This window comes from Channa argus, chromosome 4 (genome assembly GCF_033026475.1).
Source record: "Channa argus isolate prfri chromosome 4, Channa argus male v1.0, whole genome shotgun sequence".
In the NCBI taxonomy this organism is placed as follows: Eukaryota; Metazoa; Chordata; class Actinopteri; order Anabantiformes; family Channidae; genus Channa; species Channa argus.
In genome coordinates this window covers 21710001-21733529 of record NC_090200.1, presented here as the reverse complement: position 1 = coordinate 21733529, position 23529 = coordinate 21710001, and the positions used below count along the sequence as shown (strand labels likewise).

The 23529-nt window shown below is 39.9% G+C and overlaps 1 protein-coding gene across 5 annotated transcripts in view; it reads left to right on the top strand.

Annotated features, from left to right (window-relative positions):
- The window catches only part of tspan9a (tetraspanin 9a), a 184704-nt gene that overhangs the window by 40272 nt on the left and 120903 nt on the right, over positions 1 to 23529 (top strand). The gene's annotated exons all lie outside the window — the stretch shown is intronic.

Genomic DNA, 23529 nt, shown 5'->3' with positions numbered 1-23529 from the left:
GGGTCCCCATAGTCCTGTTGTGTACTGGTTTCGGAAAACTGTCCTAATAAACCACCCGTACCTGTATAGGTGTGTGTGTGTGTGTGTGTGTGTGTGTGTGTGTGTGTGTGTGTGTGTGTGTGTGTGTGTGTGTGTGAAGAAAGTGTTTTTGTTTGTGAAATGTGCAAATACGATCCTGCATGGGTTAACTTTAATTTCTAAATGACACAGCTGTTTGGAATAGACTATATGTATCTGAATATGTCTGTGTTGTGTTTTTGGTTTTTGTTTTTTTAGATACAGTACAGTTCCTTCATACTGTGCTCAGGCTAAGTGTGTTTGATTCATGTTGTTCATGTCTTATCATTATTGTGCATGCAGAGGATAAAAAGTGATTTGATCCTTATTGTACAGTATTATTATCCATCTGGTCCTGAACATGTGCCTCTGTTTAAAAGTCATGCACATCTAAAAGCATTAACTTATAAAGATCAACAGTTGACACTGACTGACAATTCACAAAATTTAACATAGACCTGTGTCAACATCCGAGTTAATTGCAGCAGATTGAACATTTAATATTGGCTTAGAATGAATTGCAAGGCTGGTATATTAGACGGCATTACAGGGCAGGTGCTTCTATTGTCTGGTTACCCACCACAACTTTACACTTGCAACATAAGGCTAAGGAGGGGAAATTATATTACCTTGTAACGTCTTTCATGCTGGGACCCTGAGGCAGAATGAGGTGTGCTAACATGAGTAAGGAAGCACTCTGGGTTATGACTATCCATGTAAAACAAGCACCACCAAGTGCCAGCCAGCTGAAAGTGTAAAAGCGAGGCTGCTGCTTTTCATTCTGGGTCACACTGTTTAGGATAAAGCACTCAGTCAGCAGCAATCAGCAGTGAAGCCACGAAGGATCCTTTGCTCTAAAAACTCTGTTTCCTAAATGTTCTGAGCTGAGGTCAAACACTTTTACTATAATTAAGTTCAGCATCATCAACTGCTGTTGGTAAGTGATGGTAGTGGACTGTGTAGTGCAGCAGTGACCTCTGTCAGCCACTGTGGGTTCTGCAGTCCGTAGCATGACACAATCTATCCAATCACCCCTCAGCTATACCCACTTTTCCTTGTGCGTGAGATGGAAATCATCCATTTAGGTTACCAATATTCCTCTGGCAATTTAGTTATCAGCATATTCTGCATTTCTTTGTAGTTTGCAAGGAAACTAATGCAGGCAAAGGAAAAGAGGCAAATGTGGCATAGGTCACCTGCCAAATTTGGACCCCAAACTTTTTGCTGTCAAATGGGAAGCACGAGTTTTAGGCATATTTGCAGACTATTGTCCAGTTCAGTTTGCTGTTCTTGAAGGAGACCTGAAGACAAGATATTGTGCATTATCTGTCCATGATATTGGCAAACTGTACGACAACTGTACAATATTTTATTCCAGTAACAACAACAAGATTTGGGCCTCAAGTCAGCTCAGTGTAATATAGGTGGTCCATGGAGACTGGCTGGCAAACCTTTTCCTTAGGGAAAAGAAAGGGCCCCCTTAGCCATAAATCATACCAAGGAAAGGACAAACCCCTCTTTAACTGTGCCAGAGAGGGAATCTTAACACTGGTAACTTGGCAATTGTCTCACTTTCTGTAAAAATGTGATCATTTGATTTTAATGCAGACATCCCTTTACAATAAGAGACAGCAAACAATATAGTTGTTCCAGTAAATGACTTTAATGTTAATGAAATGGTTCTAAATAGGATTCAAGAGACAGTAGCCCCACTGAGCGACTATGGCATAGAATTATTTTTAGGTCTAGTGAATTTTCTTAGTGAACTGTATCAAAGTTCATCAGTGGACAATGCAGCAAATGGGATTTTCTTTGTGCTACTGTGCATTTATGCTCAAAATAAAACTAAAAATAACTTGCCAATCACTCGGTCAGAACGAGTAGAAAACAACCTAAGAATGCAACTGTTGTAAAACCTAATCTAGGTTTCTCAACGAGCTGCAGTAAGTTTAAAGTGCATTTTTGCATATTGCTAATGTTTCAAAAGAAAAACAAAGAGATCTAACACAGTCATCCTCAACAGGGCTTTTTGAACAATTTTGTTCAGTTATTCTCAACCAAAACCCTGTGTGTTACCTAATGCAAAGTCCATTCTGTCCTGGAAATGCTCATATGTGTCAAGCAGTGGCAACTTGTAGGAGTTGATGCAGGTGTTTGCCATAGGCAAACAGAGTTTAGGGCTCAAGAACTGAACTGATGGCTAAAAAGCCAACTGGAGGGATAAAACTTGCACCTGTGGCAAAGCCTTAATGGTCCCTCTTGCTCTAACAGAGAAAAACAGGAAGAAAAAAAAAACCCAGCGCAATCATACTAAATTAAAATGTACAGAGCCACAAAAAAAAACAACTTTAAAAGACAAAAAGAGAATATGGAAGAATAGGAGACATTAGTCCAAGCCCGGTAGAAATTGGGGAGGGTTGCGTCAGGAAGGGCACTCACAGGATAAGCCGAAAGGAGAGTAGTAGTAGGAGACATTAACACCTAGTGAGTGATAGAAAATTAGGTGGAATGCAAGTAAGTAAGAATGCAAGAGTAAAAAGGGTGGAGAATTTTAAAAAAGTAATAAAATGAAAATCCATCCAATTAAAAACAAAACAAATCAATCAGAGGACATCAGCCTGAGGAAAAGTTTAGGGTAAAAGCAAAATAGGTTTGATTCATCCTCTGACCATGATTGCTTGTTTCAATTTTAATGCATACATGACAATAGTTGTCCAAATGTCTTACTCTAAGCAATTGTGTGAATTTGTTGAGAACAACAACACTTGAGAAAATGTCATGCCTAACAGCAGTAATTACCTTCAACATCCTGCAGTCCCTCTAAAATGGTAAAAGTTCCTCTGCCCTTCTCATGTTGCTTTCCATTTCAGACATTCGGATGTGGAAAAGTCGATCCATCATTTCAGCTGGGAGTGGAGATGGTTTGCGGCAAAAATAAGGGCCTAAAACTGTCTGAAAACATTTGGATAGCATCCAGAACACCAAGGGTCTTCAGCCCCTTCTTAAATCTATAAAAATTAGATAAAACAAATATTTTACCAGTGTGATCTCCAAAAATAAAATAAAATGGTCACACAAACCTTTCAAATGCTCCACAGACTCTGTGGACCACCTGAAACATGAGAATGTCTTGAATGTTAAATGGTCTGCTATTGGCACGCAAAGCACTTTATACTGCTTCTTATTCACCCATTTGCACTCGCAATCACACACTCACGGGGGAGCTGCTATGCAGCTGGCCAACACTCAGAAACTAAGTTAGGGTTCAGTGTCTTGCTCAAGGACACTTCAACGTCTGACCGGAGGAGTGGGAATAGAACCAACCAACAGCTCTCTTTTCAATGCATTTTAATGGCCTGAGACACCCAGCAGAGAATTTTTAAGTAAAGTTAGAAAAACAGGTTTAAATATAAAGTTTAAATCTGGAACCTCCATTTTGAAAAGTGCTTTGCTGCACCCAAATAATGCAATTTATTTGTGACTTTTCAAACATTATAACTGTGTATTGTACTGATTTTGTTACAAAAACTATTGTTTGCACTAATGAACTGTGACACATAACTATCTGCCTTGAGCTGCAGAGTAGTGGTTAAATGTATTCACATCAGGCCTTCCAGATTTATCAAGACAACAGGATTTCCTAAAGAATTCTCTCTCCCTTTGTTGAGCTACAGTTGCCTTGCTTAACTGTGAATAGCTCCGCTAAATCAATCCTATGTGACAAGTGAAAGACTAAGAGTTTACAAAGGGCCCATAACTTGACTTCAAACGAAGTAAAGCTTTAAATATTTATACCTTTTTAACCTTCTCATACAAGTCAATAATGTCTTTTAAGACAGGCTTCACTGAAGATTTGCCACTAACTAGGAAGGAATACAAAGCCTCGAATAGCACCATCCAGAACTACAGTCCTTTTGATGTTGAACCTGCATCTTTGGTTACAGTCAGTTTGGGAAACAGGACTGAGAAGCACCTCCTGTGCTGATTTAGTATTTTTGTGTTCAGATATCCTGATGAAAGAAAGCTTAAAATATAGATAAGATCAAGATTCTGTTAAGAATGTGTTATTCATACACAACTGTACCACATTTATATCATGTCATGGCTAACGGCACCTGCTGTATCTAATATTAAACATACTAAACATACATAAGTATGTAAAGATGCGGTTCTTCTTCCTGTATTCCTGTAGCATTTGTTTGGATACAGTGTGTAGCCACCAAGATCAAAGGGAATGAAACACTGGGAGCTGCAAGCTTACTTCTTTAATTCTGAGTCACAGAGTCTTTGTATTACCTGTATCTGTTATTTAAAGTACAAACTACTGTTATAGCATCTACACAGGCATGGTGGGAACATCTGAGCCTGACTAGTGCTCGTATCAGGAGGCAGAATTAAGTTAAACTTGATTCCAATTACACCAATTATATTTGCAGTTGCTGCACTTATTTAATAATTTAACACAATCCAGTCACTTGCGTATGAATCTTAAGACTGGGTATTATAGCCTTGTTTAAGTCCTCATCATAGGAAGAAGGCTCTGAAATGGATTCCATGATTGAAAGGTAAGCAGCATAGTCCTCATTGTGAGCTGATGGAATCAGGCTCACTGTGTCATCCAAGTCAGTGACGCCAGAATCTCGCAGTGATAACAGTGCACAGGCGTTTTCTGGTCATGCCATCACTGGACTGGTTCCTTATGGTGATACTGTTACTGCATTCTTGGTGTGATGCAGTGGATTGGTTTGCTTTGGCTCTTGTGGTTAAAGGATGACTAGAAACCTGCTTTGTTGATGCAATTGGATTTCCTCTGGCCATTGTAACCATATAGCCACTGATTCAATTAGCAGTGGCTCTGTGGTTACTGGATGTTGTAGCATCAACTTCCAAAACACTGATTCCTTTGAATCAGTCAATTTACGTTATTCATTATTATCAGTCACTTTACATTATTTTTTTAAAACACTTACAGGAACTGGAAGAACACTTGATGGCCTAATGCACACTGCCTTTGAGCTGTAAACTTTGTGAATCATAAAGCCGTTCAGTTCCTGGCCCTCATGCAACTTTGGCGAGACCAGTTTGACTAAACATGGCATTAAAGAAAAGGAGAAAAATAAAAGTAAACATCTGCATAGCATAAATATAATACCTGCCATCCTCAGGATGACTGTCCTTGAATGCTTCTCTTATGTCTTCTCTATATGTTTTCGTCATTTCAAAAGCACTTAAGATATGACCACTTTCATGAAGTCTTCTCCTGGTTTTGTCCTTGCAAACTTAATTTCATGCTGAATGAGGAAATAAAATGACATTATAGTTGAAGATATGGGCGATTCTGGGTTGAAGGCCTAAAGTGTATATAGATATACATTGTTGTTATAGTTAGTAGTAGCAGAAGTACTTGCAGCAGTAGTAATAATGGTTCTGCAAGTAACATTAAATTTTTTTCCCCCCAGTTAACAATCAAAATGAGAACAAAATGTTATTCTACCAAACTGACTCGAATGTCAGCTGTCTGAAGGTGCATAGACAGACACAGATGTAAGCACTTTCCATCACATATTTACCAGTCTTAAGACAAACAAATGAAGATTTTCAACTATATAAATGTAAGTAGACATAAGTGGCCATACAGACAAATGTTTCAAGGAATAAATCTCTTTTAATGTACATTTATGCTTCTTTTTTGAAAAATATGGCTTCATTTTAAATGTTAGTCTCATAGTAGGTCCCAAGTGCATCTATTAAAAACATGCCGAGAATTGTGAGTTGCTGTAAACATGACAAGCCACGCTAGTCTGTTGATTTAGCTTCAGCAAACAATATCACTATGTTATCATTAGAGGTTAAAATTAATGTTGAAGGAATAAGAACAAGAAATGTTACGTTGCAGCTGATGATTTGTCAATGCGCCACTTTGAAATAAAGTTAGCTCATAGTAGGGACGTGTGTAAAAGAGTATTGTACATGAGAGATTATGATGCTGTGTGTGACTTGGTATGATTTATGGCTCAGGGGGCCTCTTTTCTCGCTTGTTCACTTTCCTTTTTCAATTCAAAGAAAACTCTCCGTTTTTCCTGTAGAGGGGTCCAATAAGAGCAATATTTAATGGTTTAGTTTTTTTACTTTTTGGCTCAAGTCCCTTCATTCTTCAAGTTAATTTGGCTCACTTTCTCAACTATCTTAACAAGAAAAATCCTCTTCCTCTTAATCTTCCAATTCAGAGCTCTATCAAAACTAACTCTAATACTCCTCTTCGATGATGTAGACTAATTGTTGTATTGTGTAAGTGTGAACACAGATGCTTACTCTGCTAGCTGGTGTGACAGTATGTTTTTTCATGTTTACATGGCTTTTTGCATCAATTAGTACACTATCCCAGCTTCACTTGGAGCTCAGTTTGAATCTGACAGCCCTGCTTAAATAAGCTTGGAAACTATCGACAAGTTTTATTAAAAGGGCCTTTTGCCCTGTAGCCTCACCTATTTATGGGAGGTTTTGCTGATTAAAAATTAATTGTTTGTAAGGGACATATCATGCTACTGATCCCTACCTCATCACTCAGAGCATCGCTCCCTCGGATGTTTTGCTGTACAGTTCATCACCATGTTAGCATCACTGTAGCTCAGCATTCATCAGACTCCTCCGTATCGGATCTTGTTCAGCTGTGGTGCTTCTTTATAGTAAAGTGGTGCTTAAGTAGACCAAATTACTGCTAAATGCTCAAAACAGCTGAAAGTGGAAAAAGTACAGCTGTACTTGGTGAAGAACAGCTAACACTGCCTGAAACAGAGCTGAGGCAGCTGCCTGGTTGAGCTCTTCACAAAAGGCCGCTGCAGTGGTGTGAAAGTTCAAAACTGCTGGCTTTCGTTCTTGTGTGTGTTCTGGGTTGTGTTGAATTATTAATTTTTCTGAAAATGTTTTGTGTTTTTGTGGAATGAGCTGCATTTTCTTTTTAGTGTGACATTGGTGAGGGCATCATCTGGCTTTTAGTTTGAGAAAGTGTTAAGGGGATTGAGGCAACATCACTCAGTACACAGTAAACCCCCAGTGAGGAGAGGGGGAGGATGAAGGAAGCGGAGGTTGAAGGCGAGGGAAAAGGGCAGTGTATTTCACAGCCCCAGTTATGTTCTTTCTGTAAAAACATCAAGGCTTTGCTTTGCTGCACTTCACAGCATGGCTCCCCGGCCCTGTGTTTGATGGTTGTGTTAGCAGGCCACAACACAACACCCTTGTTTTTGGCAAGTTCAAATGGGTTCAGAGAGGATCCTGGCTTTTAATCAAATTGTGAGCACTGCTGTTGAATGTTGACTTTACTTTATAAAAAAAAAATGTGTTTTTTGTTTTTGTTTTACAAAGATAAATATCACAAAGCCTGTCTGCGAGATAACGGTTCAGTTTGATATTTGAAAGCCCTTGGAAGTAAGTGATGCATGTTGAAAACTGTCATGGTTCAATGACAGAGGTGTTACTGTGATTTGAAACTCATTGTCAGAGATAATTGTTTGGGATCACTTTACTTACTGACTGGAATATTTATATTATCTTATTCATGTTGACCTCGGTGGGTGAAAGCACGGTTTCTTTGCATTTTTATTTTCTTAACTTTAAGAACTCTCAATGGCCCATCTGCACACATTCCTGCATCTTTGAGACATTGACAGAGGCTCACTGCCAACACAACATATGTGAGTTATGATTTCAGATCCGGCCTTGAAGCTAATAATGGACACAGATGAGCAGGTATTAATCTCCCTCAACTCTTCCAGTTATAATCAAATGATTACGTTTCTCCTCCTGTGTAACACAAACAGTTTGCCCTTGAAGTACCCTCAGCAGATTTAGCTTGATTGTGGATAGGAAACATTGTTTGTGGTTGTGTGATTTGTAGACCTTTTATGGGAAGATTACATTCTTAAAGAAGTAGACTAGAGATAAAAGAGAAAAGGTAAAAATTTAAAAAGGGGGGGAAAAAAAAGATAAATGGAAAGTGTTCAAATTGAGCAAACTTCATGGAGAAAAAAAAAAGCTTATCGCAGGCAGTGATCTTTGTACTGAACATTACATTATCTAAAACTTTTCCCAAACTTTCTATGTGTTATTGCCTGCATGTACCAGCTGCAGCAGATACGGCAATATTGTAATGGCTTCATTCTGTTGAATCAAGTGAGCAAAAAATACTTTTTCTCCACTTCCATACTCTACTTTTCAAAACTTAATCCACTGCCTGTGTGTCAGTTGCAGTCCTTCAACATGAAGCTCTGCCTCTTGTGAGAACCTGAATAGCACATACAGGCCCCAGAGTCACTGAAGAGTGATGTTTTAGTAGCTAGTAGAGAGCTCTTAACGATACCTATAAGCATGACTCTTACTCTGTCTCTGTCTCTGAGAGAGGATTAGTATTCATGCTCACTGCGTCACCTGGCCACCTTCGCAGGGCTCTGCTTCTTGACTCACATGTTTCAGTCCAAACATGATGCCACACACACCGATTCCTCAATTTATTCTTACTTTGAACACAAACAAATTCATGGCAGCGTGAATGTGAGGTCTAAGACTGTGTGCTACTGCTCACATTGTTCTTATTTAAGAAAACCAACTCCCACCTCCTCCATCTACCACGGGTGATCAACATCTAAAATAATGGGGAGAGCGAATCCAGTCATATTGTAAAGGAAAATTTTATATTCTTTCAATAACTATATTCTTTCATTATGTAATATTTTAAAATGGCAAATAATGGATTAACAGGAACGCCCTCATACTGTATTCTGCCTGGTACTGTTGTGATGTTTGCTAGCCATGGCCTAATGGAACTTGTGATTAAACCCATTCATGTTTAATTACAAACATACATATCGTAGCATGCTATAATAGCAGGAGAGTTGCAGATTGCTGAACTTTTGTATCGATTTTGTATTGAATCGCTGTCATTTAAGCAATTTACAGTGTCACTCAGGCTGACAGTGGAGACTGGTGATGCACCATAAACCTTATGATCACAGACGCTAAGGGTATGAAGTTGAATGTTACCACAGGGCAGTCGTCAGATAAACTGCCGTATAAATAACAGTTTTACTCAAATTAAATATTGATCCTGAAGACGCATTATTACCAGAGACGTGCACATTCAGCCTTTTAGAGGAAGATGTTTCAGCTCAGAATCATCTGACAAATGACTAGATCAGCTGTCTCATTCTATGTAAGTGTGCCAGTATTTTCTGGTAGCTTTAATAGGAAAAAGGCTGCTCGCTGAGTTAGAGAGATGCCCCCTCAAACAGAGCACCTTGACTACTTAGTCAGATATTCTTTTGAAGGTGTTTTGATGTTAATCAGTCCAAGGATAATTTAAAGGGCCAATCTAAATAGAGTTTATCATATTAACATAATCACAGATCTCTAGATGAGAAACATGACTTTTATTGTTCCACTGATATTGTGAGCTTATGATAGTGCCTTTTTAGGGTGAATTCAGTTCATTGGGATATCGAACTGATGACTAGTGTTCAGTGAACTAGGAGATGTACTAGACCATTGTCACTGACTTGAAGTAATTTGATCAGAAAATGTATTTTAAGCACAAAGAATGTCTCATTCACAGCCTGCTAATATGAACCCTATGATGCATATTTCCTTGCAGTGTGCACCATCTAGTGAATTATGAGCAATATAGCATGTGTGGACTGTTGAGCCTGATGTCCTGCTTAATAGACGTTACCTCACATGTGATTACATGACAAACAGTTTTTAAACATACAGTCAGGTCTGATTGATTAGGCAGCATATTTAGCACAGCACAGGCATCCCCAAATAACTGAAAAAGCTAAAACAGTTTGGAGAGTTACATAAAGAAACTCCTACTTAAGTGTGAACAGTGTCTCTGATCAAATTGGATTTGAGATCTTCTCCAATCCTTGAGGCTATTAAGTTGTTTTTTTTTTTTAAATATCTAGTATTGCACTCCGCACCAAACCTCAAACTTCATTAAACAACAGCAGGAAGAGGTCACTCTTTGATCCCCCCACTAAATAGAGTAGTTGTGAGTTCTGTCATGTTTGTAGTAGGTGTAACCCACAAAATCAATAGTGTTGAAATCGAAAATTTCTAGAGGTAGCTTGGAGGAGTTATAAAGAGATGAAGAGGTAGAGAGAGAGAGGGAGAGAGAGAGGTAGAGACAGAGGTAGAGAGAGGTAGAGAGAGAGAGAGAGAGACAGTGGATAATTGGAAAGCAACGAGGCTGAGCATGCAGTTCCCACAGTGTTGAAACAAGTTGTTCCCGGTGGCCATTTATCCAGAATACCTGAGATGTGCTAGACCACTGTCACATACTTGAAGAAACTGGATCAGAAAATGGATTTTAAGAACAAATTATGTTTCATTTACACCCTGCTGATATGAACCCTATGTTCTGGTGGACACCACTAGAGGTCAGTGTGACCCTGATGTGAACACACAAGGGAATGAAAGATGGACCACTTGGATAAGGAGCAGGGAAGTTTGCAGCATGCTTCGTGCTCTTGTCTGCAGAATAATTCCATGGTAAAAAGCTTTTAGTGGTTTTCTGCTTCCAACAAAATCACTTTCTCTATTTTTTTTTACTCCTGCTCTTTTTCTTTATCTCTTTCTTCCCTTGCAACCTTGGGTGAGTTCAACCAGTTTATGCAATTTCCATAAGCTGGCTTCAGAAATCTCTGCTTACCCCTGAGTATTGCTCAGTCAGAGTGAGCTGGGTGTTCAAAAGGAATAGCTAATGACTGCATTGCCCTCATTGACGCATGTCAGTCTATTTCAGGCGTAACGACTAATGACGGCCAAGTAAAAACTGATGATCCACGAGCTGGATCGGCCCTGCGATGTCAGCATGCCGCATGGTTTGTCAGGAGTGGGCAGGGCCCTTTCTCGTCATGCCTGGAACCCATTGGAGTGGTAGTGTATATTCCAGCCTCGTGTCACACTGCTGACAGCACTCCACCAATGGAGGTCACATACTAGGATATCAAACATGTGAGCTGACCTGATGTGGCAGCAGTAGCATTTCCTCACCCCCGTCAACATCCACGTCTGTGCCCATAACAGGAGCCATGAGTCATTCCCCAAGATCTTATTGATCCCCATTTGGTCAGGGTTTATTGCCCCCACTTTGTTACCGTTCATCAGTCTCTGTCCTAAGCTGGTCCACCAATGACCCCTGCTCCCAGGATGAAAGTAGCCGTAATTGGAGGGGAACAAGGCTCAGAAGTGGGGGCGTGTTGACAGTCAAACCATAGAAGGGGTGAGAATGAGTGAGCCGGGATGAAGCGACAGAGAGCGTGCGAGAGAGCGATTGGGCAGCTGGGTAGAGACGACTGGTATTAACTGGACTGAATGCTGAATGCAGGGGCGGTAAGGGCACTGCCAGCCGCAGAAGCTTGTGGCCGGCTTTCACATGACTCCCTATCTGCTGCGATGCAGCAAGAGTAATAGAATCCCAACGTGATGTTCAGAGATGCTTGGGGAGGGGGGGAGTAAATTTAGCCACAGCCACAGGCAGTCAGACTGCTCCGCAGGGCTGGGGGGTGGATGTTTGTAGCTCTGGGACCTCCTATGACTACCCCTATGTGCTCCTCACTACCCTTCTGGAACAGTCAGAGAGGGCACTGCTGCAGTCACAATATGAATCACCTCCTTTCAATACCTTACCAGGCTTAATGGCCAAATGGTGAGATTTATCACATTGCATTGCAATGTGATGGCAGTGGGGGTAGGGTGAGCGATAAGTCAGCCACACTTTATTTGCAGGCTCTACGAGGGTAGCATCTGTTGGCTTGTTCTAGTATTGGGTTTCAAAGGCAATAGTGCATATCATGAACTGATGTTCTGTGATGGAATAGATTTTACATGATTGATATACAGATGTTTCTCTGACATGAATCATTCAGCCAGTTAAGTCGCAAAAAAGATGGGTTTTTGCTGCCAGACACGCATCTGGTTAAAGTATTTTTCATTGTTTTGACCTTGAATGTGTCACACTTCGCTCTAGCGTTTGGTCTTATCTGATGTCTTGTTTAGCTGTATCAGGTGAGGACCAAAGACGGCATAAAGATGACTTGGACCTGTGTCCAGGTTCATGCAAATCTGTTACTTATTCTCTTGACAGAATAAGTAACAGATGGTGCTGATGATGGGGTCATTTGGATGTGTCTGATAATAATGTACAGAAGAAACAAATAGGAACTCTTTTTTTTTTTTTACAATTATAAAGGACTTGCAAGCCAATATTTAAAATCACTGGGCCCAAACCCTGTGTATGATCACAATTAAGTATGACTTAAAACACAATGTGTTCGCCTTTTTTTTGTTTTTAAATTAATTTACTGACACAGAAGGGAAGATAAAAAACATGCTTTGCCCTTTTAAAGGAGTAAACATGAAATAAAAACAATTAGAGGTGAGCTCCTCAATAGTTTGTGGGTAGGCACAAGGCACTACAGTGTTCCTCTGCAGTGGTTCTTACTATTATGGTCTTCACATTAGTTTAATGAAGATGCCTCAATCTATAGACTGTGGTTGTATCAGGGTTTTTGAATCTTTTACCCTGCTGGTTATACTAGAAACTATTCTCTAACTATTGTGCTGGCTGTGAGACTTGATGCTTATAATTGCAGGTTTATGGTGTAGCTGTATCATCTCAGATGAGGGCTGCAGTATTGAATAATAAACACTGCCCATCTGTGCAGTTTGTCTCAAACTATATCACAAATGGTTTAACCATTTAAACGAAATCGTGTTTAGGCCATAAAAAGTGATTGTATATTTAAAAACTAAAGCTCCCCACATTCCTTTTGCTCAGCGAGCTAAAGACTTTGAAATGACTTGAGGTTCAGATGAAACCCTAAGCGTGTTGTGTGAGTGAATGCAGTGTCAACAGCATGTTTTATTTATTTTTTTCTTTGTCTCCTATTTGTCTTTTGCTGGGCTGAGGATTTGCCTCCTTGGCCTGAATCCTAATTTCCGATCTTTCTGACAGTCCCAAACAATATCTGTGCTTAGCTGTTGGAACCTAATTCATTCATTTAAATATTGGCACATCCTGGTTGAAACAGAATGGTTTGGATTTAGTAGTTAAAATCAAAATTAGAAAGTGAACCAGGGTTCTATTCTTGCATTCCTTTGTAATTCACAGCATGATTGTTTCACATGAGTAATCCAGTTTTGTGGTAGATAAATAAATACAAGCACTTCATCACATGTGGATTTATGTCTGTGGGCTAAACTAACTAAATGATTTAAATTATAGCTTTTATTACTGCTAATCTACAATGTGTTCAATTACCAATTGCAAGATCGGTCAAATGAATAAGAAAGAAGGCTTAAGTATTTCTCTACTGTTTGGATCTTTTTCCCATCAAACGTCTTGGCACTGAGTACATAATACTCTATGTGATGTTTGCAGTGAATGTTTGTAGCTGTAATTGTAATTCTGTTAAAGGAATTAATTACACTTCTTTTTTTAAACTAAAAAAACATTGGCTGAGTCAGAGAGGTATAGTTTAGAAGATACTTTTTCTACTTTTTTTTTCTGGATCCAAACACTAAAATTAGGATACTGATGCAGCACATCAAACAAGTGTAAATGTATGCAAATGATGTTAAGAGCAGACATGAAAATTACACCGACACTACTGTAAACTTTGAATTATAACTGGCATATTTAACACGCCTACCTTTGGCAACATATTTAGTCTCTGTGTGACCATTATTCTCTTATAGATTTACTGTTACCTCAGCCTTGGAAACACAGAGTATGTGTTTTTTAGTTATTATTATCATTAGTTAAAGGGAGGGTTTAAGCCTTTTTCCAAGTACTCCTTGACATCGGCCCATACTATTGAATGTTCAATCTTTTGTGCATCGGTTTCCAACAGAGAGCTTGTTACCTTTTACTTCTAAATCTGACTTATGACCTTTTCTACCTTTTCTAATTAATGTTTTTTTTTTTTTTTAAGCATGATGTCTCCTGTGGCTCAGATGAAAAAAATGACCCTCATACTTCAAATGTGATGAAGAATCTCAATGTCAAGTTGTCCAAATCTACATTGTCATTTTTGATCATTAATTTTATTAGTTGTATTTTGGCATTTTACTGGTGCTTCAATTCAGACCTGTGTAGTTAGTCTATCTTGAGGGGATTAGTTATACAGCTCAGCATCAGCTGACCTGCTTTTGTCCCTTTTATCCTACAGGCTAATTCCTCTAATACCTCATTGTCTAAACAAATTCATTCAGACTTTGGATTCTTGCTTTCGTAGCCTTGTAGACGCTAAGCTGCAAGTGAGGTTGGCTCTTGTTTTTTGGTCAGTGCCTGGATGGTCACTGATGGTCTGTTAGACTACAATACTCATTGGACAAGATCTGAGTTTTCAGGTTCAAGATGATGTGGGAGCATGCAATTATACAAACAAACTACTTTATATAGTGAGCTTTTTGTAAAATAAAAAAAAAATACGAATACATATTATATAATGACAGATCATTTATCGAAGGCATCACCTTTCACAACTACTCCTGACACCTTGGTGTACTCTGTGCTTACATTTGACACACCGCTTGCCTCCATTACTGGGACCATTGATCAGCAGCACAAAAATGCTTTAACTGAAAGTGACCCAGCACTTAAATGTGTCATCTTTAATGTAAGCCTGTTTTATACAGAGATGAGTCTCTCTGTGCAAACCCCCTCTTACAGTGCCTTGAAAAAGTATTAATACCTCTTGAGATTTCCACATTTTGTCACATTATAACCAGAAATGTAAATATATTTTATTAGGATTTTATCTGATAGACCAACACAAAGTGGTGAATAATTGGGAAGGGAAAGGAAAATTGTTTTCAATTTTTTTAGAAATAAATATCTGAAAAGTGTGGCGTGCATTTGTATTCAGCCCCCCTGAGTCAGTACTTTGTAGAACAACCTCTTGCTGCAATTATAGCTGCAAAGCATTTGGGGTATGTCTCTACCAGCTTTGCACAACTTGGAATTAGGTCCGACTTTGACTGGGCCATTCTAACACATGAATATGCTTTTATCTAAACCATTCCATTGTAGCTCTGGCTATGTGTTTTACTCTCCTGTTAGACGGTGAACCTCTGCCACAGTCTCAAGTGTTTTGCAGACTCAAACAGGTTTTCTTCTAAGATTGCCCTGTATTTGGCAGTTGTGCCACACTCTTTCCATTTTCGGATGATGGATTGTACAGTGCTCCGTGAGATGTTCAAAGCTTGGAATATTTTTTTAGAACCTAATCCTGCTTTAAACTTCTTCACAACTTTATCCCTGACTTGTCTTCAGTGTTCCTTGGACATGATGTTGTTTTTTTTCACTAATGTTCTCTAACAAACCTCTGAGGGCTAGGTAGAACAGAGATTAAAGTACACATTGTGGACTCTATTTACTAATTAGGTCACTTAGAAGGAACATGGTTCCACTGGATTTTAGTTAGGTGTTTCAGAATAAAGGGGGTTGAATACAAGTGTACAGCACACTTTACAGATATTTATTTTTAAAAAAGATTGAAAACCATTTTCCTTTCACTTCACAATTATGTACCACTTTGTGTTGTACATAATCCACTTTGTGTGGTACATAATCCCACTAAATACATTTATGTTTGTGGTTGTAAAGTGAAAAAATGTGGGGAAAAAGTTCAGGGGGTATTAATACTTTTTCAAGGTGCTGTATTTTTTTAACAGTTGTGGCCCTCAGTCTTTGCCCGTGTGTTAGTGCCAGACAGTGAATTAATATGCATTAAAGCTAAGCGCTCAGGTGTGGAAGAAGAGCCCTGGTATTTTGTGGAGAGCAGCATTGAGAAAGTGGGCTGTGAGTGATGAAGGATAGGACTGATCCTGACATTTTGAGTCAGTCTTTATTCAGTGTGCACCCTCTGTCATCATTCACCCACCACTTCTTTCATCTCTGTCACGCACAGAATGCCATAACTTGGTTACCCGCAACAAAAACAGTCCAGTCCTCTTTCAAAACACACAAATCCTCTACTGTGTGTACCTTTCAGTATAATTACCCACCATCTGGGGACACCATTGTATGGCTTTAAATGGATATTTATAATACTGTGATTTATGCTGCAGAAATTCTAGACCTTTTGAGAAAATGTCTCATCTCCACAAATCATCTTTTCATTAATTATATTTCACCTTCTTGTTATATCTGCAAGAGGTACTTTCACTTGGGATTTCCTCTCACTATCCCGGGCCACCTGGACAATTTGCAGGACACTAAACAGAAGGATGAAGGTGACACTTGGTTTCTGACAGAATCCATTGAAAGAAACAATCCCCCAACACACACGCGTACACAAACATTTACATCTGGGGAACAAATAATCACCCTATATTCACAGATGTATGGAACACCACTGCACAGCACAGTGTATCTCGATCCCCCGCAAAATCCCGTGTGCAGCTCAGAGACATTTTAGTCGGCAGGACCAGGGAGATGGCCATGAACCTAATTTATCACTATCCCTCGCTGAGTGACAGAATGAAATGACACGCACAGATAATTTGCCCATGATTTCTCTATTCCTCTGTCTCCTTATTTCTTCCTAACTACATGGAATAGCCTGGGAAAGGCTAACATAACAATATCATTATTACCAACGCACCTTACAGCCAGAGCCATGAGGTGTGTCATTAAAAACCCTGCAAGCCGCCTCCATCTTTCCCGACTCCTGCATGCAACAAAAGTTCTTACAGGCTCGCGCTGGATTTATTTTTGCATCACTGCAATCTGTTTCTCTGCCTGCTTTGCGTCTGTCTCTCCTGCCCCCCTGGTGGAGGGAGATGAACAGGCAGTAGGACTGACTTGGGCCATCAATCACATTGTCAATTCTCTGGGGATGATCAAAGCTAAAACATCCAACATAATTTTACCCATAAGAGCGAGTGGATCTAGACATTTCTGTTCTTCTCCCATGTCTGTCAATACTATGATAAATAAGAACCTCATAGGTAGGGGGTGTTAAAAAAGAGAACTTGAAATTGTCATCTCTGTGGAATTGTTTTATCCTGTGTATGTGTATTTCAAATGGATAAGAGGAGGGCGAGAAAGACAAATGTAGAAGACATCACTGAAAACTGGATTTCCCTCAGTCACAGGGCAGCTGCAGAAGTGGATGAATGTCTCTCTTGCTCTGGCTGACTGCCCAACACTCATCATTAAATGATGTAGCTCTCAGTCACCTGACCCGCAGAGCTGTCCAACTTGCTGTTATCTACCAAGCTCACTGCAGTGAGCTCCCTCTTATCGTGTTGTATCTCCTTACCCTCCATCTTCTCCAGTGAATCACAGCGTACATATATCTATCTCTCTATATACACTTTTTCATTTTCTAATTTTGAAGTGTTCCATCACACCACCCATGTACCCATCCAGTTGTGGCTGCAATATTAATGTGCCTGCCAAAAGAAGCTTCCTCAAGCTGTATCTCATTTGTGCCCTTATCAACTGCAAAGCTAAACTATGTCAGATTCTTTTGACATACTTGGGAGAGACAAAACAAATGGCAGAAATCTGATGTTTGGTGTTCATCTGCAATTTATCAGCCAGAAGTTGTGTTTTTGTTTTGTTTTGTTTTATCTAGTGCATACTAAGAAAGTTAAAAAAAGGATTTGTTCCCATGTGTTTTTGCTATGCAGTTTGACTCTATATTACCTTATTTAGTGTACTGTTGCTGGAACAGGGGGGAAGTCCATTTGTAGACAAAGACTTGAAGACTCCTGCTACTCCCAGCAGAGAGTTCAGCAGATGTCATTTTGTGTTTGTTTGATTTGATAGGGAGAAGGAACCAACTGAAGTCCTATGAAGCTGGCTCTTTGCATAGGGCAGACGACTACATTTCAAAGGTTGCATTGCCTTTCCCCTTTTGTAGACTGCTTATACCCTTCCTCTTTCTTAAAACTCTGCTTTGAGTCCATGTCTCACCTTACTTCCTCCTGCCCAGGTTTGCTCTCTCTCTTCATCTTTCCTCTCACATTCTTCTGTGTCTGCTGACACAGTGCCGAGCGGATGGCTGACACCTGGAGTTGGCATCATTTTCTTTCCTGCCTAGCACAGAAAAAGAGAAGGGAAGAGGGAAGGTCAAGGCAAGACTTGTACCCTGCCTCAGCTGGAAAGGACCAGTGGGGATTTGTGGAAATGTAAACAGTTGCAGGAGGCTTGGAAATTATCCCAAGATGGTTCCAAACACAAGAGCAGGCATGGGCAAAAATTGTCACACATTAGCATTTCTCTGCATGGACAACCCAAACAAACAAGTGTTTACACACACACACACACACACACACACACACACACACACACACACACACACACACACACACACACACACACACAGAAGGGATGTCAATAATGGGATGTTGTGTGTGCTGTGTTCTGTGTCTTTTCTGCTTATCAACACCTGCTGTCAATGGAAGATAGTAAAGGTTGTTAAATAAAGGCAGCTCTGGAGTTCAGGTGGACCACATGGCTTTCATCAGTGTGAGATGTCTTCCCCTCTCAACACATTGTCCCTACCCTGTAGTGCTGCTGTAAAACTGAACTGTGAAATGTCTTTTTATAGTTACTCTGTTCACATAATCCCCTCTCAAGATAGTGGGATGTATAGGGCTTTAAGAAGAGGAATTGTTGGAATGCTTTAGTCTGCTATATCTGTGTTTGACACTTCGTAGTGGGGGTTTGTCCTCCACACTGCAGTGGGATAGGAATGCAGCCATTTTTGCTAATTATGTTTTCCAAGCACATATTTTATCTCCTGCTCACTGTTCCCTGTCCGCACTTATCATACCTCCCTCATCCCTGTTAATTTCGCCCTCTTTTTAATTCCCTAAAACTGTACCACCAGCTTGTCTATTACCTTAATTTAAAACTTAGAGAAGATAAATGAATATAATAGAGGTTTATCAGCTATAAATCCAATATGGCATTACTCAGAGCAGACAGACTCCCTGGAAATTAGCATGATATGAGTTGCTAATTTTACATCTTGTGTCAAGCCGATGTGTTTCCTGTCATTCATTTACAATCTATTCATCTATTTCCCACTTAATTCTTTCACTCTACTCTTCCTTGTGAGAGCAAAGAGGTTGTGAGACTTTGTTTTCTTATCTTGAAATCAAATCAACAGTTTTTATGCATTTAGCCAAGTCAACTGGCTCTTTTCAAAGTGTACAATGTTCAATCCAAGACAAATTGAAAATCCCTCTGATTTGTAATTTGTTTGGCATCTTCTTTTTAAATTCCTGAGCAGAACACAAGCCTGTGACTTCTGCCAACAGGTGATGATTTGCCTTTGTCCAGTATGAGCTGCATTTTTGTTTGGATGATGACAGCTCACCCCAGCAACATTGCAGCACTTGCTCCCCTCCCAAGCCTCTGTGTAATCTCTGGTGGGTTTCTGGCTCTGGAGAGGTTCCAAGAGTGTATGCGTTTGTTTGTTTGTGTGTGGGTGTGGGTGTGTGCGTAGGTTGATGAGTGCACAGCTGTGCTTCTCCCTGGCAAGAGCGTGTCCAGATGCTGTAGTCTGTCTGTGTGTGTTTAGGGGAGACTGAAATTTCTAAAATTCTAGCAAAGATGAGCCTTCAGATGCCTCTGATTGCACGCTGGATCAAAAAAGGAAATTCCTCTAGGATGGGGACTGAGGATCAGCAGCTAGTGCCTGGGCCAACTTGGCATGGCTTCTGCCATGAACACAGGCAAACCAGATCCACATGGACAACCTAGGCATGTCAGCCACATACACACTGTAGGGACATCAAACCTCGATGTAGTCCAAACCTCTAGTGATGATTGTACATGATGACTGCTGTTTATCTACTGGTGGAGGTGATAATCTGCTTTCATGATTCCTCTGAGACTCTAAACCTTCTCTTGTGCATTAAGGTCATGGATGGCTAGATCTGCAGGGTATAGTGGTATGGGGGGCTTGCAAAGTAGAACACTGAGATTATTTGCTGTAGTACGACCTTGGGTGAAGGTCAAGTGACTTTTGGATTGTCTAGTGTCAAGGAGAACTTAAGCCCAAACCTCCAGATGTGGGTTTGTGTGACTCACAGTATAGTCTGTACTCAATATTCTCTGCATTTTTCTTGTATAAATTCTGATTTGTTTTGGCCTGCCTAAGGTGGGGATACACATTACTGCTTTGAGGTTATTGTGGTGAGAGAGTGCACTGGACAACTGACATAAGGGAAAAACTGATTCAACCATGGTAAGAGAATGAATGCCTCTACAGCAACAGGATTGATAAAGAAAGAGCCTGGAAATACTCTGCTACCTCTACTAAACTCAGGTCTATACCAGTCAAGGATTCAGTCTGTTGCCCATAGTATTCACTCAGTTGTACGCCTTCCTGACTGTCAGGGACTAAACATCTGTGCAGGTTAGTGGAAATATTTATTTATTTAAATATCTGTATGTGTAGTGTGTTCAGTCTTTGTAAATTTCAGTTAGTTGTGATGCTTTTAGCTGGAAGGGAACATGAATTAACACGTAGGTATGCAGGCAGTTACATAGGACAAAAGGCTCGAGGATGTATGACTGGATGTTGGGACTTTATAGTTGGCATAAAATTTGTAAAAATGAAAGTATGGGCCATGGCATTGTGTAGGAATAAATTGGTGTTTGACATTGGAAACCTGGAACTGGAAAGGCAGCTGTAAGACAAGTTAACATGGATGACTGAGCACAGTTTGCAGTTAGCTGGCTCGCAAACCTCCCTAGGTGGAGAACTGATTTGCAATTATAATACATTTGTATAGTTGTTGGATTCATTCAATAGCGCTGGGATGTATAAATGTGTGTCTGTGTGTATATATATATATATATATATATATATATATATATATATATATATATATATATATATATATATATATATATATATATATATATATATATATATATATATATATATATATATATATATATATATATATATATATATATATATGTATGTATGTATGTATGTATGTATGTATGTATGTATGTATGTATGTATGTATGTATATATATATATATATATATATATATATATATGTATATATATATATGTATGTATATATGTATATATATATATATATATGTATGTATATATGTATATGTGTGTATGTATGTATATATGTATATATGTATATACATATATACATACATATATACATACATACACACATATATATGACGTCATTTCCGTAGTTTCGAAATGGCGGTCTGTTCAAACTGTGTACACGTTTTCACGCAGTTGCAAGAAACCATCACACTTTTGGAAAACGAACTAAGAAAAAAAAAAAAAAAAAAAAAAAAAATGAACTTATCTTGGGGTTTTCCAACGTTGCCGCCACACAAGCGAAGCACCTCGCAGCTCTTAATACCTCGAGCTACATGGAACAAACAGTTTCTATCCACCCAGCTGTTTGTTCAGTGACCCAGGACACCGATGACACGCTGCCGTGGTCTGGCCCTGTTGCTACTGCTGGAATAGCGATGCCAACCCGCGGCCTTCTGGCCCTGTCGGATGACCAACGGCCTGTCCCGACACGGGCCTGCTCCTCGCCGCTGACACAGGAGGCCTGGATTACGGCTAAAAGGAGACATCGGACGACACCTGCTGCAGCTAATCTTGTCAACCAATCCATTGGACCACCTTCCCCGGTCCAGATGGAGAACCGTTACACTGTTCTTGAAGAGCTGGAAAGTCCGACTTCCCCGGCGGCGGTTCCCTGTGACTCCCTGCCTCGTGAGATACCACACTGCTCCACCTCCCGCGGGCAGCGCGGTCGGGGCCTGCTGCCGGGGCCTCGCCAGACCAGACGTGCCACCGCCACCAACACCATGCCTCCAGAGAGGAATCCACATGCTCCTCCTCGGCGCACCTCTCCACCGCACCGTCCTCCCGGTCCGACCATGCTAATTATTGGCGACTCCATCGTTAGAGACGTCCGCTTAAAATCAGCTAAAACGTTTTGCTTTCCTGGAGCCACAGTCACTGACATAGCGGAGAAAATTCCAAACCTGATTGAAAGACATCCTACAGCAACAAAAGTAGTGATACACGTTGGCACAAATGACACCAAACGCCAACAGTCTGAGTTGCTGAAACGTGACTTCGTGTCATTTTTCAACTCACTGGAGAGTTTCCACGACAGACGGTTCTTCATTTCCGGCCCAATTCCCACGCTGGGTCGCGGTGTTGGCTGGTTCTCCAGACTCCTCAGCCTGCACACATGGCTTCAACCACAAGTCTCCGCACACGGACTCTTCTACGTAGACAATTTCAATCTTTTCTGGGATCGTCCTCAGTACTTCAAGCAAGATGGACTGCACCCGAACTTTCTGGGATCACGGATGTTGACTGAGAACATTGTCCACAGCATCTCAGTCTCCGGAGACTGACTGACCATTGAAAACACCTGTGGCTCTGATGTGCTCACCTCTCCTGCATCCTCCGCTCCAACACCCGACAACATCCACAGGTATAAACAGTCCGAGATATTTATAGAATCTGACGTTACCAACAGACAAAATGCAGCTGTTATGGACTCTAATTTTTCACACAGGGAATATTATTATTTTGCTGAATGTTATGATCTTAACCACACTGCTATTTGCCCTATAGAGACTATGTCTGCTCCACGACCAATTAAACTTTTTAAACCAAAAATGAACACAAGGGGAGTTAATCATAAAAATCTAATACAAGTTAAGACTAATGCTCATACTGAACCAAAACCCAAAACTATTAAATGTGGATTATTAAATATTAGATCTCTCTCTTCTAAATCTCTGTTAGTAAATGACTTAATAAATGATCATCAAATTGATTTACTTTGTCTCACTGAAACCTGGTTGCAGCAGGAAGAATATGTCAGTTTAAATGAGTCAACCCCCCCAAGTCATATTAATTATCATGTTCCTAGATGCACAGGCCGAGGTGGAGGAGTAGCAGCAATATTTCACTCTAGCTTATCAATAATTCCTAGACCTAAACATAGTTATAACTCATTTGAGAGTCTTACTCTTAGCCTTTCACACGCAAACTGGAAAACTCAAAAACCACTATTATTTGTTATCGTGTACCGTCCTCCAGTCCCTTATTCAGAGTTTTTGATTGAATTTTCTGATTTTCTATCTGATTTAGTGCTTAGTACAGATAAAGTCATTATAGTGGGTGACTTTAACATTCATGTAGATGCTGACAGTAACTGCCTGAGCACTGCGTTTAATTCATTACTAGATTCAATTGGTTTTTCCCAAAATGTAAATAAACCCACTCACTGTTTTAGTCACACATTAGACCTTGTACTTACATATGGCATTGAAACTGATAATTTAATAGTATTTCCTCATAACTCTCTTTTGTCTGACCATTTTCTAATAACATTTGAATTTACAATAACGGACTATACAGCAGTTAGGAA